Genomic DNA, 14,439 nt, shown 5'->3' with positions numbered 1-14,439 from the left:
TGTTTGTTTGTTTTATGTTTAAAATGATACATGATTAGAACAAAACAAAAAAAAAATGAGAATAAACTTCGAACACTTTGACGATAAAATATAGCTACTGGAAAAGTATACATGTCAGTAATTTTTAGTGTTTTTTTATTTGAAAAAAAATTAAAGGACCAGCGTGGGCCAAGTAATGCGATCCTGTACAAATGCGAATTACTCTCTTATTGATTGGAATTTAGCAGATTGTGTTTGTTGAAGAATTTATAAAGTCTGTTATGTACTATTTTTTTTCTAAGAAAATTGGTATAGGTGGGAGAAGAGAAATGGGGCGATAATTGCTGATTCCATGAGGATATTTAATTTTTTTTTTAAATTGGATTGATTTTGGCGATTTTGAAAGTCAGGAAAAACGCCTTGTGATAATGATTTATTAAAAATGTGACTATATTCACTATAAAAAAAATATTGGGTAAAAATTCTCCATGAGGTTAATCATGTAGCCAACATTGGGTATTTCTTTTGGGCATTTTTTATCCAGTGTGATGAAAACTTTTCCCATTCTAAAGTAATTGCTGCTTATTTTTTAAGTAATACTGGACAATATGCTTCCACATTGAGTAAAATACTGCCCAAATTGGTTGGACACATAATTACCCTCGTGCAGGATAAAATCTTACCCAATATTTTTGTAGTGTAAGCAGATAAGCAAGTGGGTGAATTGTTTCTCTTAAAAGAGACATATTAGTTCCATGTGCCCTTGAGATTTTGAGCTGTTAAGATCACCGTGTAATATTCATAATTTCAGTGGGGTCCGTAGCCTATAGGGTTAAAAAAAATACGGATTAGGTTCTTGGAGATATAGTCGGTGAAATGCGCATATGGGCCTTTAATTTTATACAGTTTGGGTCGGATATTTGTTAAAAATGAAATAAATGAATTTACATGAAGCAGAGTCAATTTTAGAACCATTTGAAGTCAGTAGACCATGTAGGCGGGGGTCTGTCTTTGATCCCATTACCTCTTTGATGATATACAAGTTGAATTAGTGTTTGAACTGACATCCTTTATTAGTATAATATATTTTACGTGAATATACGAATAAATTTTGACAATTTGTTTCGATCTACTTAAAATGTTTTTAAGTTAGCTTCACACTCTAAAAAATTATTGGATAATAGTGCTCCATGAGGGTAATCATGTGTCTAACCAACATGGCATTTTTCATTATCCAGTGTGATGTAAATTGTGCCCATTAAAAAGTAATTTCTGCTTATTTTTTTAACCTACGTACTGGATAATATGCTTCCCGCATTGGGTAAAATACTGCCCCAAATTAGTTGGACACATAATTGGACACATACCACCCTCGTGCATGGTGGTAAAAAATTTTTCCCAATATTTTTTTGCAGTGTCTAGTGGGTCGGCACAAATGGGGGGGGGGGCAGAGCCGTCAAGCAGGCAATCCCCCATCTGTCATGTCTGTACGGTAACTATAGTCAATTTCAATGCACAATACATTATAGTATATTCATAGTGTATCAGAAATTTGAGAGTGTGATAGGAAACAATAAGTTGTTTGCGGTCCTATAGTTTTTCCAAGAGAGAGGGAGAAAGGGGGGGGGGGGGAGAAATCGATCAAAATTTGGGTTTGAAAGAAATAGGGGTTTCACCCTACCCCCCCCCCCCCAACACGACTGTGCCGTATAAATTACTCTAGAGCCTTAGAATATACGTTTGGAGACAACTTTTGATGATAATTAATTTATAGAGAATGAATTTAGAGTCAAAGTATTATAGCGTTATAGTTGTTTTGTTGTTTGGTACCGTTACATAAATATTGCACGTGGGCCTATTTTACAAGATTATACTTTCAATGCCAGATTTTGAGTAGCTGGGATTGAATTGGTACTGTACAAGGCTGCTCGTTTTTATTTGTTTCAATAAAGATACTGCTGAAATAAAGATGTGGTAAAACCAGAGGCGCATAGGGGTCGGTTGCGGGGCGGGGGGGGGGCAAGAGCCAAACATATCCAGGTAATGAACAGGCAGTTGCGTAATAAGGTTAAAATTTTGAGGAGGGCCAGATATGGTGTATCGGGCAGGATAAAAAAAAATAAAAACAAAGTTACGAGAGAGCGAAGCGAGCTAGCGAAATTGTTGACAATTTTATAACAAAATCGAATTTTGTGATAGATTTTTACAATATATTTAGAAAATAATATAATCTTTCACCCTTTTCTCTTTTTCTGTACGCCACTGTGAACATGATTTTTTTGTGGTTAATGTTAGGGGATGATGGCGAAGCTCTGTATGCGGCAGTAGCATAAATTAGTGAGTAAAAAAAGAGGGACAAAGTATGTCGGGTGTGGCAAAGTTACCACACGAGCGAGCCACACAAAAAATCACCTCTAGTCTTTATGATAATCTCACTTTGAGTAAGATTTTTACATGATATATTCAGAAAACGACATCATATCTTACACTTTTCCTTTGCTTTTCTTTCTTTCCTTCCCTTTTTTGTTTTGTTTTTGTTGTTATTTTGGATGTAGAGCTCTATGCCACTGCTAATTGGATGGGTCCGGGCGGAGCCCCCAGAAACTCTTCATTCGTAAGCCATTTTAAGCCTTACAGATGATCGCTATTTAATCAAACTGGGGTGTACACATGATGGGTGTACATGTAGTTTTTACTCAAAACATTTTATTCAAAGCAGCTGCGTCATAAATCAGCAGCTAGAAGGGTCGTATAACGTATATAACAGGGGAATATGTCTAGCCATTGGCTGCCCTTTTTGTCCTAATTGCACCCGTTATTGTATACAATTTAGCAAGCTTATAATAGACTTCATACACAGTGTTATATGCCATCCATCTTTCTTCTCGTTCTTTATTTCTACTCATCGGCTGCCCGGTCGTATTTTTAACTTTTTCTATTTTTTTCTTCAGTCACTTTTCTTCATTTTCCTGTTAAACCTTTGGCTCCTTCCATCCTCCCTTCATTTCATGCTTTTATTTGCTATTTTTCATCTATTTATTTATTTCCCTTTCTTCGCATTTGCTCTTTATCACAGTCATGTACTTCTTTTTTTCCTTTTCTGGATTTCCTTCCGTTTTCCCTTATTGTGTTTTTTTCTAATTTTTTTCCACCTCTCCCTTTCCCTCCCCTTTTCTCATTTCCCTCCCTCCCTTTCTTTCTTTCTTTTTCCCGTGTTTTTGGGGTTTTTTTTAATTTCCCGGCGGAGCGAAGTTGAAAAGAGTGGCTCAGGCATGGGCGGAAATTCCAGTGGGTACAGGGGGGACGTGTCCCCCCTACCAAAAATAGTAGGGGGACACAACAGCATCATTTACATTCGAAATAATACATGTATTTTGAACTAAATGACCTTACATTTTCGGTGAAAGCCTTTTTTTTTGCTTGTCAAATTTTCCAAAGTGAATGAAATAAGATGAGGGGAAGATTTGGAAAATAAAAAGAATCTTTCGTGTCACTATTAAAAAAATTTCGGTCGCGCTTCGCGCTCGCATTGCCTGTATGGAGCTTAAATATCAAATTTGAAAGTCAATATATATGACACATTTCACCTCGGAAATCGAACTTTCACTATTTGATTTACAAACTGATTTTTAAAAAGTGCTCTGTTAAAGTGACAGCTTTATGGTCTGAATATTGACATTTTCTGCTCGCGCTGAGCGCTCGCAAATTTCGATTTATTAAGTACCTATTATTTTCTTGTATTACATTCAGTTTGAAAATATCCTCTTTCAAGTCTGACTGTCAAAACGTATCAGATAGCGCTACTCGCTCGCATTTTCATAAGCGAGTTATGTATGTCTCAATATTGATTTTCGTGACAGTTTATTAAAGATTTTGGCTCTCGATTTGCGCTCGCATAAATGATTAAAAACCGATTTTTAACTGATGTATTCTATTCATAATTACAAAAGTGCTTGAAAAGTCCAGTTTTCAGGCCATAAAATCATCAGATTTCTCGCCCTTATTAGGCATTAATAAATAAGATATTAATTTAATGATTAAATATCCCTTTTGTTTCATCTCGCGCTTAGCAAGAGAAATGGGAAGATAGTCATCATTTTCATATGACATGTTCTAAGAATGTCCCGGTCCTGTATGTCAAAACTCAATAATAATGAAAAAATATCAGCTCTTTATAAAGTGCGATCCATATCTACCTCACAATTTTCCTACCGAGCGCTTGAAATTAATAGCTGAAATTGACTCTTTTTTTCAGATTGGAATATCATGAAGTTTAAGCTCGCGCTTCACCATCGCTCTGATTTTTTTATGATAAAAGTTAAATCTGAAACACGCGCATGTTTACTCAGATATTCAACTTGCTCTCTATTTAAATCATTATCCAGTATCAGATCACAATATAAAAAAAATCTGCTCGCGCTTTGGGCTCGCATTGTTAATGTAGTAAGATTCCCTATTACTCATCCTTTTCATGATTTACAAAACATGAATAGAAGTGTCCCTTTTTTAGGTCTAAATCTCGAATTGTCCTGCTCGTGGTTCGCTTGCATCAATTCAGTTATATAGCTACCCTGTACACGATTACAAAAACTGATTAAAATTTTCGATTCTTTTTGTAGAAATGTCAAAAATTTTCGCTCTCGATTCGCGCTAGCATTATTTCATTGTTGCAATAATTATATAACGTCTTCATGGCTAAGTGCAAGCAGTCCTTAACAAGTTTACCCTTTCGATCAGTTCAAAATAAGCGAATATAAACATTTTCTGGCTGCACTTCGCACTCGCATTATTAATGTAAGAAAGACCCCAATTACTCATCCTTTAAATTATTTACAGAACATGAATAGAGTGTCTCGTTCGGTCTAAATCTCAAAATTTTCCGCTCGCGCTCCGCATCAATTGTTTAGTTATATACCTTTTATGTTTTAACTTACAAAAATTACTTAGAATTTCCATTCTTTAGGTAAAAAATACAAAAAAAAAATCAGTTTGCGCTTCGCGCTCGCATTACTTGATTGTTGAAATATGTAACGTCTTCATGGCTAACTGAAGCAGTCTTTAACAGGTACCTTTTCCATCAGTTCATTTCTGCTCGCACTTCGCGTTCGTAGTAATTATTTAGTTGCATATACACATCTTTTTCAGGATAACAAACATTGCCCAGAATATTCAAATTTTAGGAAAAAATACATAAAAATCCTCCCCAAAAAAAATTTGCTCACACTTCGCGCACGCATTATATACATAAGGATTACAATATTATATATTCATGTTCATTTATAAGAATATAAAGCTAAGAATTGACCATGAGGACTACCCCTTCAATGAAACAAACAAAAATCATTTTCGAGCGGCCGATCGGGGATTGACATAGTTCTGGCAGAAAAAAATCACCCCCCCCCCTATTGGCGAAGGCTGGATACGCCCTTGTGGTCCCCCTACCTTTCGGGGCAAATTTTCGACCATGGACACAGGGAAAAAGATCACAATCTTTAAACAAAAAAAAATCTTATCTATACAGTGACGTATTGAGCCAAAAATTATGACGAATTAGATTGTCGTATCACGTAAATTTCATAAGAAGTTGCGAGCAAGCAAAAATTGACATTTTTAGAAAGAAAATCCAATTTTGTGGTAGATTTTGACATTTATTCAGAAAACAATATCATATTTTCACACTTCTCTCTTTCCTTTTCTTTCCCTTTCTCTTTTTCTTGGTCTTGAAAACTTTTTTTTTGGGGGGGGGGCCAAGGGGCAGTAATCCCCAAAGTCCCCACTCTTAATGTAGTCCTACGCCACTGCTTATCTATCCCACTCACATGACTGATGAAACTCAAGACACATAGATTATTCTTGGCATTTTTTTTTTTCATTTGTAGGCCCAGTAACATATAAAAATGAGATATTGTTTCTTGTTTCAAAGGGGCACTCGTTAACACATAAAACAGGTCATTCTCAGGTGAAAGGGCACGGAATTGTTCTTAAGGGGTACATTTCTTGGGAAAAAGGGTAACTAGTACGAGAAAGGACACCTATAGGAAGGCAAAGGGGCACTATACAGTGCGTCCCAGAAAAAACGAAACCGAGATTTAGCGATGATTTATCATGACTTAATCACAAATAAAATAGACAAATGACCTATCAATGTAAAGCTTAGAATCTCCTCTTTAATCTGGTATTACTTACTTGGCGGGCCGTATCTGTGTTTTGAAAAGAAAACCACATTTTTAAAATTTCAATATCTGCTCTTTAATTTGATACCTCAATTACAGAAAATGGTAAAGAAATAACAAAGTTCTGGTTATTTGAAATAAGGCTTGAATTTCAATAATTTCAGAAAATGAAGAGTTTTAGAGGCTATGGTTCAAACTCACTCGACACTCCTTTTTGTTGACGATCAGCCATGCATGAAGTCTTTTGTTACCGTGCGATAGCTTCTGTGGGAAACCGGTGAAAACAAGTTTATTTCATGAAATTAGGGAAATACAAGCATTGTTTCGAGGGATCATAACTTTTTTAATTCTCGACCATTTTCTGTGATTAAGGTATCAAAGAGAAGAGCAGATATTGAACTTTTTAGTCATGTGATTTTCTTTTTGAAATTCAGATACCCCCCGCCAAGTGAGTTCTTAGCGTCCTCTCTTCGAATTGTTTTTACTCACTCATGCGTGAATGAGGAATAATCTAAGTAGCACCAGATGAAAGGGGAGATTCTAAGCTTTACATTGATAGGTCATTTGTCTATTTTATTTATGATTAAGTTATGATAAATCATCGCTAAATCTCGGTTTCGTTTTTTCTGGGACGCACTGTATAGTTGCTCACACATAAAACGGGTCCTTCTCAGGCAGTGTGAGGTGAAAGGGGTACAGAACACGTTCGTAACAGGGTACTTAATTTCTTGTGTGAAAAGGGGCACTGATTCTAGAAAGGATACTTACAAGAAGGTAAGGGGCACTTGCTCACACATAAAACGGGTCCTTCTCATTTGAAAGGGGCACAGAGCACGTTCGAGAGGGTTTTTTGTAACAAAAAAATGACACTTATAAGATAAAGGGCACTTGGTAACACCCAAAACAGGTCCTCGACAGATGAAAGGGGCACAGTATACGTTCGTGTAGGGGAATTTTCTTGTGTAAAAAGAGCACTTTCCATGAATAAAAAGGGCACTTTTCAGTGCTTCAAAAAGTGGGGGCACAAGCACGTAACTTCGAGGACCTAATCCTGGACAATCAGACTAAAGATTTCTTCCACTCATCACGACTCACGAGCGGAAAACTAATGTCTCATGCATGGACTGATTCTATGCACTGAGTTCGACCTAGTTCGTCTGTCTTATTGCCATTTTTGCCTATCCGATATGCACAGGGCTATATAACGCAATTTTTTTTATCGCAAGAAGGATAATCTGTTAATGAATCAAACTGTCTCATGAAGTGCTAAAGATTATTAGATGAAGAGGAAAATATACCAGATTGTGGGCAATTGACTGAATTGAGAATTAGACTCAACCAAGTATACTTTACGAAACCAATGCTTGTCTTCTTTTTTTCTTGCACGAAATTATTTATATTGTGGTTGAAGACCTGTTTTTTAGTGTGTCTTTTTTTTGTGCGGACCATTCCCCCCCCCCCCCCGCCTGTGGAAAATCCTAGGTACGCTACTGGTGTTAACCCATTTAAATTTGACTCTAAAACCAAAACGATGTCTGGAGTGAAGACTTGTCGTGTCAAATAGAGCAAGTCATATACATGGACATGTATTTACCCGGGCACAATACATTGTGAATCTATAGTCTCACTACTTCAGACTCCATTATGCGCTATACGAATTTCGAAAGCCAATAGTCTGTACCCGCAGAGTAGTTAACCCCGGGGGGCCACTTACATTGACGAGTGGATACCATGCGCGACCAAAAAAACACGTAAAAAAGGATGTCTTTTTCACGATAGGGCACGTTACGTACGTAACGTGATAAGGGTGTCAAAAACACAAAAATAATGAAAAAAGGGTATCTATTTCGCTCGGAAAATTACGTGTTAAGGGTCGAATTTGCGGGGATGATAAAACAAAATCAAAATGTTTTATAAAGGATGTCCTTTTTGCCCCAACACTTCGTGTTTAGAGTCCGATTTGCGCGAGGTGTAAGGTGGGGTCGCCGTACTAAACCAAATGAGGTAAAGCCGACGACCGAAGGACCCGTAACAATAAAAAAAAATTCCTGTACTTGTTTAGGGGTTCATTTCAGGGAATATTTGCCAAGAGTATATCGTTTTGTTTCCAATACTTGTTATTGGTAGGGTTTCACACACCAATACTTGTTAAGGGGTGCATTTTCAGAATATGGAAATTACGTGTTTAGGGTGCTTTTCGAGACCCCATGGTCGCGCACGGTATCCACTCGTGAATGGAAGTGGCCCCCCGGGTAGTTAACACATGTGATACATGTTTTATATTAAATTTGAGAAGAGGTCATGCGTTGCGACTTGCGACTATACAATTACGAGTCGCTTTAATGGCAAGGACGCTTTAATGTTTAAGGACGTTTTCTTTTGTCGTTTTGGGGCGATGAAAATTGCATTGGTTTTCAAAACCAGTGAAGTTTGAACCCTATTCGATAGTCGCTCATAGTTATGCCATGATACACACCCACCTTAATCAAACATCTGTTTTTTTCTCTCTTCATATATATAACAACCTTCACCCCTGAACATCAATTATAGGGTCCTATATCAACTGGTTTCCAAACAAAATAAACTCATAAAACTTTACCAGGGCACTGCAGAAATTCCACTCAGTTAAAATGAAAAAAAAATGAACAATATTTTTACACAAGATATAACTTCAATAATCTTTACTCATCAGCACATGTCAGTAAAAGGGATTGGTTCACTCACAGAGAGTTTATCCGGGAGTTAATATCATCTCACATCAATAATTCCAGAATTCAAAGTAAAAACAAAATGGCTATACTAGAAAGACCGATGGAAAAAATGTGATATGGGATTAAACAAACTTGCCCGTACACCTGTATACGTCCTTCACTGGCATTTTTAGAGATTGACTCAATCACAAAGAAGCCACAAGACATTTACATAAAACTTTAAATGATTTGAGCAATTACACATGCCCTCACAGAGAAAACTGATGTGTTACCCGGTGTACATATAGAGGACCACACCAGTTGTTTTACACCGGTGTTAAATTGACAGTATTATGTAACACCTTTGGTTGTTACATTTACACTCTTTGGTGTTATGTTCAATATCTAGGGTGTCACACCACAGTTTTTACAGTGCACCCCCAGGGGGGGGGGGCCACTTCCATTCACGAGTGGATACCATGCGCGACCATGGGGTCTCGAAAAGCACCCTAAACACGTAATTTCCATATTCTGAAAATGCACCCCTTAACAAGTATTGGCGTGTGAAACCCTACCCTTAACAAGTATTGGAAACAAAACGATACTCTTGGCAAATATTTCCTGAAATGAACCCCTAAACAAGTAAAGGAATGTTTTATTGTTACGGATCCTTTGGTTGTCGGCTTTACCTTATTTGGTTTAGTACGACCCCACCTTCTACACCTCGCGCAAATAGGACTCTAAACACGTAATGTTGGGGCAAAAAGGACATCCTTTATAAAACATTTTAATTTTGTTTTATCATCCCCGCAAATTCGACCCTAAACACGTAATTTTACTAGCGAAATGGATACCCTTTTTTCATTATTTTTGTGTTTTTGACACCCTTTTCACGTTACGTACGTAACGTGCCCTATCGTGAAAAGGACATCCTTTTTACGTGTTTTTTTGGTCGCGCATGGTATCCACTCGTCAATGTAAGTGGCCCCCCCGGGAGTGCACCCCACCCCCTAGGGATGTCCCGGTAAGCGGGGGAAATTCTGAACTTAATAGAATGAGCATTTTGTGATTTAGGATCCTGAAACCATTTGATGTGAGGGGCTGGAACATAAGTTTTCAACCCTTACATAATATCAGATTTTTTTTTATACTTTTTTGATCACACAACGATCCATTGTGAAGGTAATCTTTTGACGAATATGGCATCACACCTGTTAAAAAGGAAAACATCGATGACATTCTAAACATATTCAGGTAAGCATTGTCTATATAAAGACCAAGGTGATAGGATTATGGTCCAAAACTAGGTCTCCTTATCGGGGGGGGGGGGGGCACTTCCATTCACGAGTGGATACCATGCGCGACCATGGGTTCTCGAAAAGCACCCTAAACACGTAATTTCCATATTCTGAAAATGCACCCCTTAACAAGTATTGGCGTGTGAAACCCTACCATTAACAAGTATTGGAAACAAAACGATATTCTTGGCAAATATTCCCTGAAATGAACCCCTAAACAAGTACAGGAATGTTTTATTGTTACGGGTCCTTCGGTTGTCGGCTTTACCTTATTTGGTTTAGTACGACCCCACCTTCTACACTTCGCGCAAATCGGACTCTAAACACGAAGTGTTGGGGCAAAAAGGGCATCCTTTATAAAACATTTTAATTTTGTTTTATCATCCCCGCAAATTAGACCCTAAACACGTAATTTTCTTAGCGAAATAGATACCCTTTTTTCATTAATTTTGTGTTTTTGACACCCTTATCACGTTACGTACGTAACGTGCCCTATCGTGAAAAAGACATCTTTTTTACGTGTTTTTTTGGTCGCGCATGGTATCCACTCGTCAATGTAAGTGCCCCCCTCCCCGGGTCCTTATCACATCTTTCAATATAATCACGTCAGGGATCGACAATAATCATTGAGACTCATGCAAGTTTAAATGATTTCTGTTTCATTACTCACATACGGCATGAATGTCAGTCGGCATTAAAAAAATACATTCGCAATTCATTTTTGTCTCGCCCACCAGAGGTGAAGGCGAGACTTAGGGATCCAAATGTCGTCCGTAGTCCGTCCGTCACAAATCTAATGACACATAACTCCACAACCGTAAGTCGCTTTTCGACCAAACTTAGATGGTAGGTGGACTTGGGGGACCTGCATGTTATGCTGCAATTGGAGGTCACATGGTAAGGTCAAAGGTCATTTTCAGGTCAACGTTAAAGTTTACATGCAAGACTCTTAAGGCAAGTGTTATTCCATCCCAGTCATATTACAATGAAGTTCCGATACAATTCTGTTGCATGCCCTCGCGAATCACGATATTTCTGGTTATTTTCATACGTGGGCGAGACACAAAATCGCTTTTGCCTTATTATCCTTTTTTAAATATATACACAAAATTGTTATTCGAATGTGCATTTTGGTTTGATCTAAAACAAAAAACAATATAAACTGATGGTGGATATTGCAGTTCATTGCACTTCTGATTTATGAATGGATATTATTAGGTCTATACATTGTTAAACCGTTTAACAATTAATATTTACATTTGCCCGTTTAATTCCAGAATTATTTCAGTTGACTTAAATTCTTATAGCATATTTTCTCGCTAATAAGAATAGACTGATTAGCTCAAGAATAAAAGAGTCAGAAAAAACGAAACGAAAACTGAAGGAAACACACAAATGTAAATGCTAGGGGCAGTATAAGTGTCTGTTTGGTCAATGAGGTCGGATACAGTTACGAGTTTAAGTACCGTTGGTCATGATCTTTAGCTAGAATTTGTCGATCCTATTCCAAATCTCAAGACTATAGCTGGTAGTGGTCTGGCTTTGTGAAAATACTCCATGATTGCACTTTCTCACAAATATTTAGACCTAATGACGGTATTCTGGGTAAACTCATTTAACCGTTAGGGAGAGGCATACAATTTTTTTTAAGAAACTGTTTAGCGAAGGAGCGAAGTGACCGAGATTGTCATGGGGTGTTATTGCATTTTCTACATTCCTGACAGTGGAATTGAAAGAATTACACTTTTGTGATTTAAAGAAAAAAATCGGGGAAAATTGTAAGTTTTCATTTTTTTTTTTGGGGGGGGGCACTGCCATCCCCCCCCCAAAAAAAATTGAATGGCGAAAACACTGGTTGAAAAATTAATTAAAAATATGTTTAAGTTATGAATGTAATATCTGCATCAGTACGGTGGTGATAGCCCCTTGACCCATCCAACCCCCCCCCCCTTATCATAAACAGCTACCCCCATCAAGCCCATGTACAGATATTGTTACGCATTACATTAATAGGTTAGGCGGTCGGAAAGAGGCAAACTAAGGACCTCGAAAACGCCACTCTTGTTGAAAAATACCCCGTCAAGCCATCGCAAGCCCCCCCCCCCATTTTCAAACGACTGTAGCAAAAGTTTACATGACCTTGATTATAAAAACATTCAAGCTTACTTCATAACTGCTTGTAAAATATTAATTGATTGTCCTAAAATCAAGGTTCCCAGATACTACTTAAAAAAAGAATACCCGACATATCAACATCTTGCGGGCGTATGGATGTGTTGAGATATAGAAGGATCCTATCATAATGCCGCTGGTGTATAAGTTGTAGGCTTGGAGCCCCAACCCCTCCACCCCCCCAAAAAAAAGAGTTTCGAGAAAAGGAAAAAAATGAAAGGTGTGAAATGTGATTCTATTTTCGATTATTATTTACAAATTTGTTTCGAAATCAAGTTTTCATTAGAATTCACTCGTTCGCTTTGTTTTCTCACGACTTTGTTTTCTAAAAAATCTGTATGATAATTATAAAACAGTTTTTGTATAGTGCGTATCATTATGATGTATGACATCAGCGGCTCTAACCATGGAGGTAAAAAAAGGATGGACTGACAACGAAATGCAACTTAATGTGTATCAATTCCACCTGAAGTACAAATAGAATACACGGGTGCACTGTAGCCTTTGGTGGCGACCCCTGATGCTGCAATTAAGTTTCATGCTTCTGAGAAGTTAATTTTGTTGATCAGCTAGCAGAGGCCGCGAAAGCGGGGGGGGGGGGGCTGGGTGGGCTTCAACCCCCCCCCCCCCCCCCCACGTTTTTCCCAAACCGTTATGTACATAAACGTAAAAATTACCATTTGATTGTGATTTTTGCAGATATGTCAGTGACAGCAAAAAGTAAATTAACATTGAAATAGTATATTTCATTTTGTTACTGGTCAGTAAATTCGCAGTTAGGCATCTTTTGTCTAAAATTGGACAATAAAAAAAATCCAAGGAAGCATGTAGGGACTATTCCTGACATATTTCATCTTCGCGGCATCAAAGTGGCGTTAAAGTGATTGTGTTGGATATGGTTCTCCATCTCTTCAGACCCCTTGCTCTCACAATTGCATCTGTTGTACTGTTCGTTTAATTGTTTGCTTTACAAAGTAATGTCGAAATGTATATTCACTCTCTTTATTAGTCGATTTTGATGAAATTTTCCGCAAATTGATTTCGTTTTCCCTAATTATTAAAAAATCGAATCCTTTTCGGGATGGAACTGACCTTAACATATTTTCAAAGAGCATATGCCTCGGGAGAAAGAGTGCGGCATGTGGTTTAAGGAAGGTCAAGGCTAAATTGGGCTATAATAGCATGCATGAGCCCGTCTGGGTCAATGTCCGGTCAGTGTCAGTAAATGTTATCCTAACTCCGATATACGAGAATGTGCACATTTGGAAAGGAAAATGGGGACTAGTTAACGTATAAAGGCCCCGTCATACTTATTCGGAATCAGTAAAGGAATCAATTACAAGCTGGAACGAAAAAAATATTCGAAAAATCTAGAAATTTTTGGGAGGAACTTATGAATTCACCAAACTGGAGTTAGAAATTAACCGCAATGGAGTCGGAGCGATACTTCGTGCTACATGCTTGGACATTCTGGGCGGATTGTAAATATTCTGACTGCATTCTGAGTGCATTCGAAATATTTTTGTCATTTCTTTTGGCCGTCCCGAAGGTTTTGGTCATGTTCAAACATTCGAGGGGTATTTTCGAACGGCGTTCGAAGAGTAGACTGAAATGACCAACTAGTGGTCGAACAAATAGTCCTTTCATTCCGGCCAATTCGGAATAAGTGTGATAGGGGCTAGCTTAAAACGGATATTTCCAAAATAAAAGGAGGGCGATTGGTAAGAGGCGATTCTTCTTGGGTTAACAGGAACACCTTTAGCGCTTTAAAAGGAAGGGGGCACTCTGCATGCCCCCAAAGGCCACGCACCCTGGAAAATCGCCCGCCTGCCTTTAATCCCCGGGGGGGCCACTTCCATTCACGAGTGGATACCATGCGCGACCAAAAAAACACGTAAAAAGGATGTCTTTTTCACGATAGGGCACGTTACGTACGTAACGTGATAAGGGTGTCAAAAACACAAAAATAATGAAAAAAGGCTATCTATTAAGTTCGCTAGGAAAATTACGTGTTTAGGGTCGAATTTGCGGGGACTCGTGATAAAACAAAAATGTTTTATAAAGGATGTCCTTTTTGCCCCAACACTTCGTGTTTAGAGTCCGATTTGCGCGAGGTGTAGAAGTGGG

This window comes from Lytechinus variegatus, chromosome 2 (genome assembly GCF_018143015.1).
Source record: "Lytechinus variegatus isolate NC3 chromosome 2, Lvar_3.0, whole genome shotgun sequence".
In the NCBI taxonomy this organism is placed as follows: domain Eukaryota; kingdom Metazoa; phylum Echinodermata; class Echinoidea; order Temnopleuroida; family Toxopneustidae; genus Lytechinus; species Lytechinus variegatus.
The sequence above is the reverse complement of the archived record's forward strand: the minus strand, read 5'-3'. Positions refer to the sequence as shown.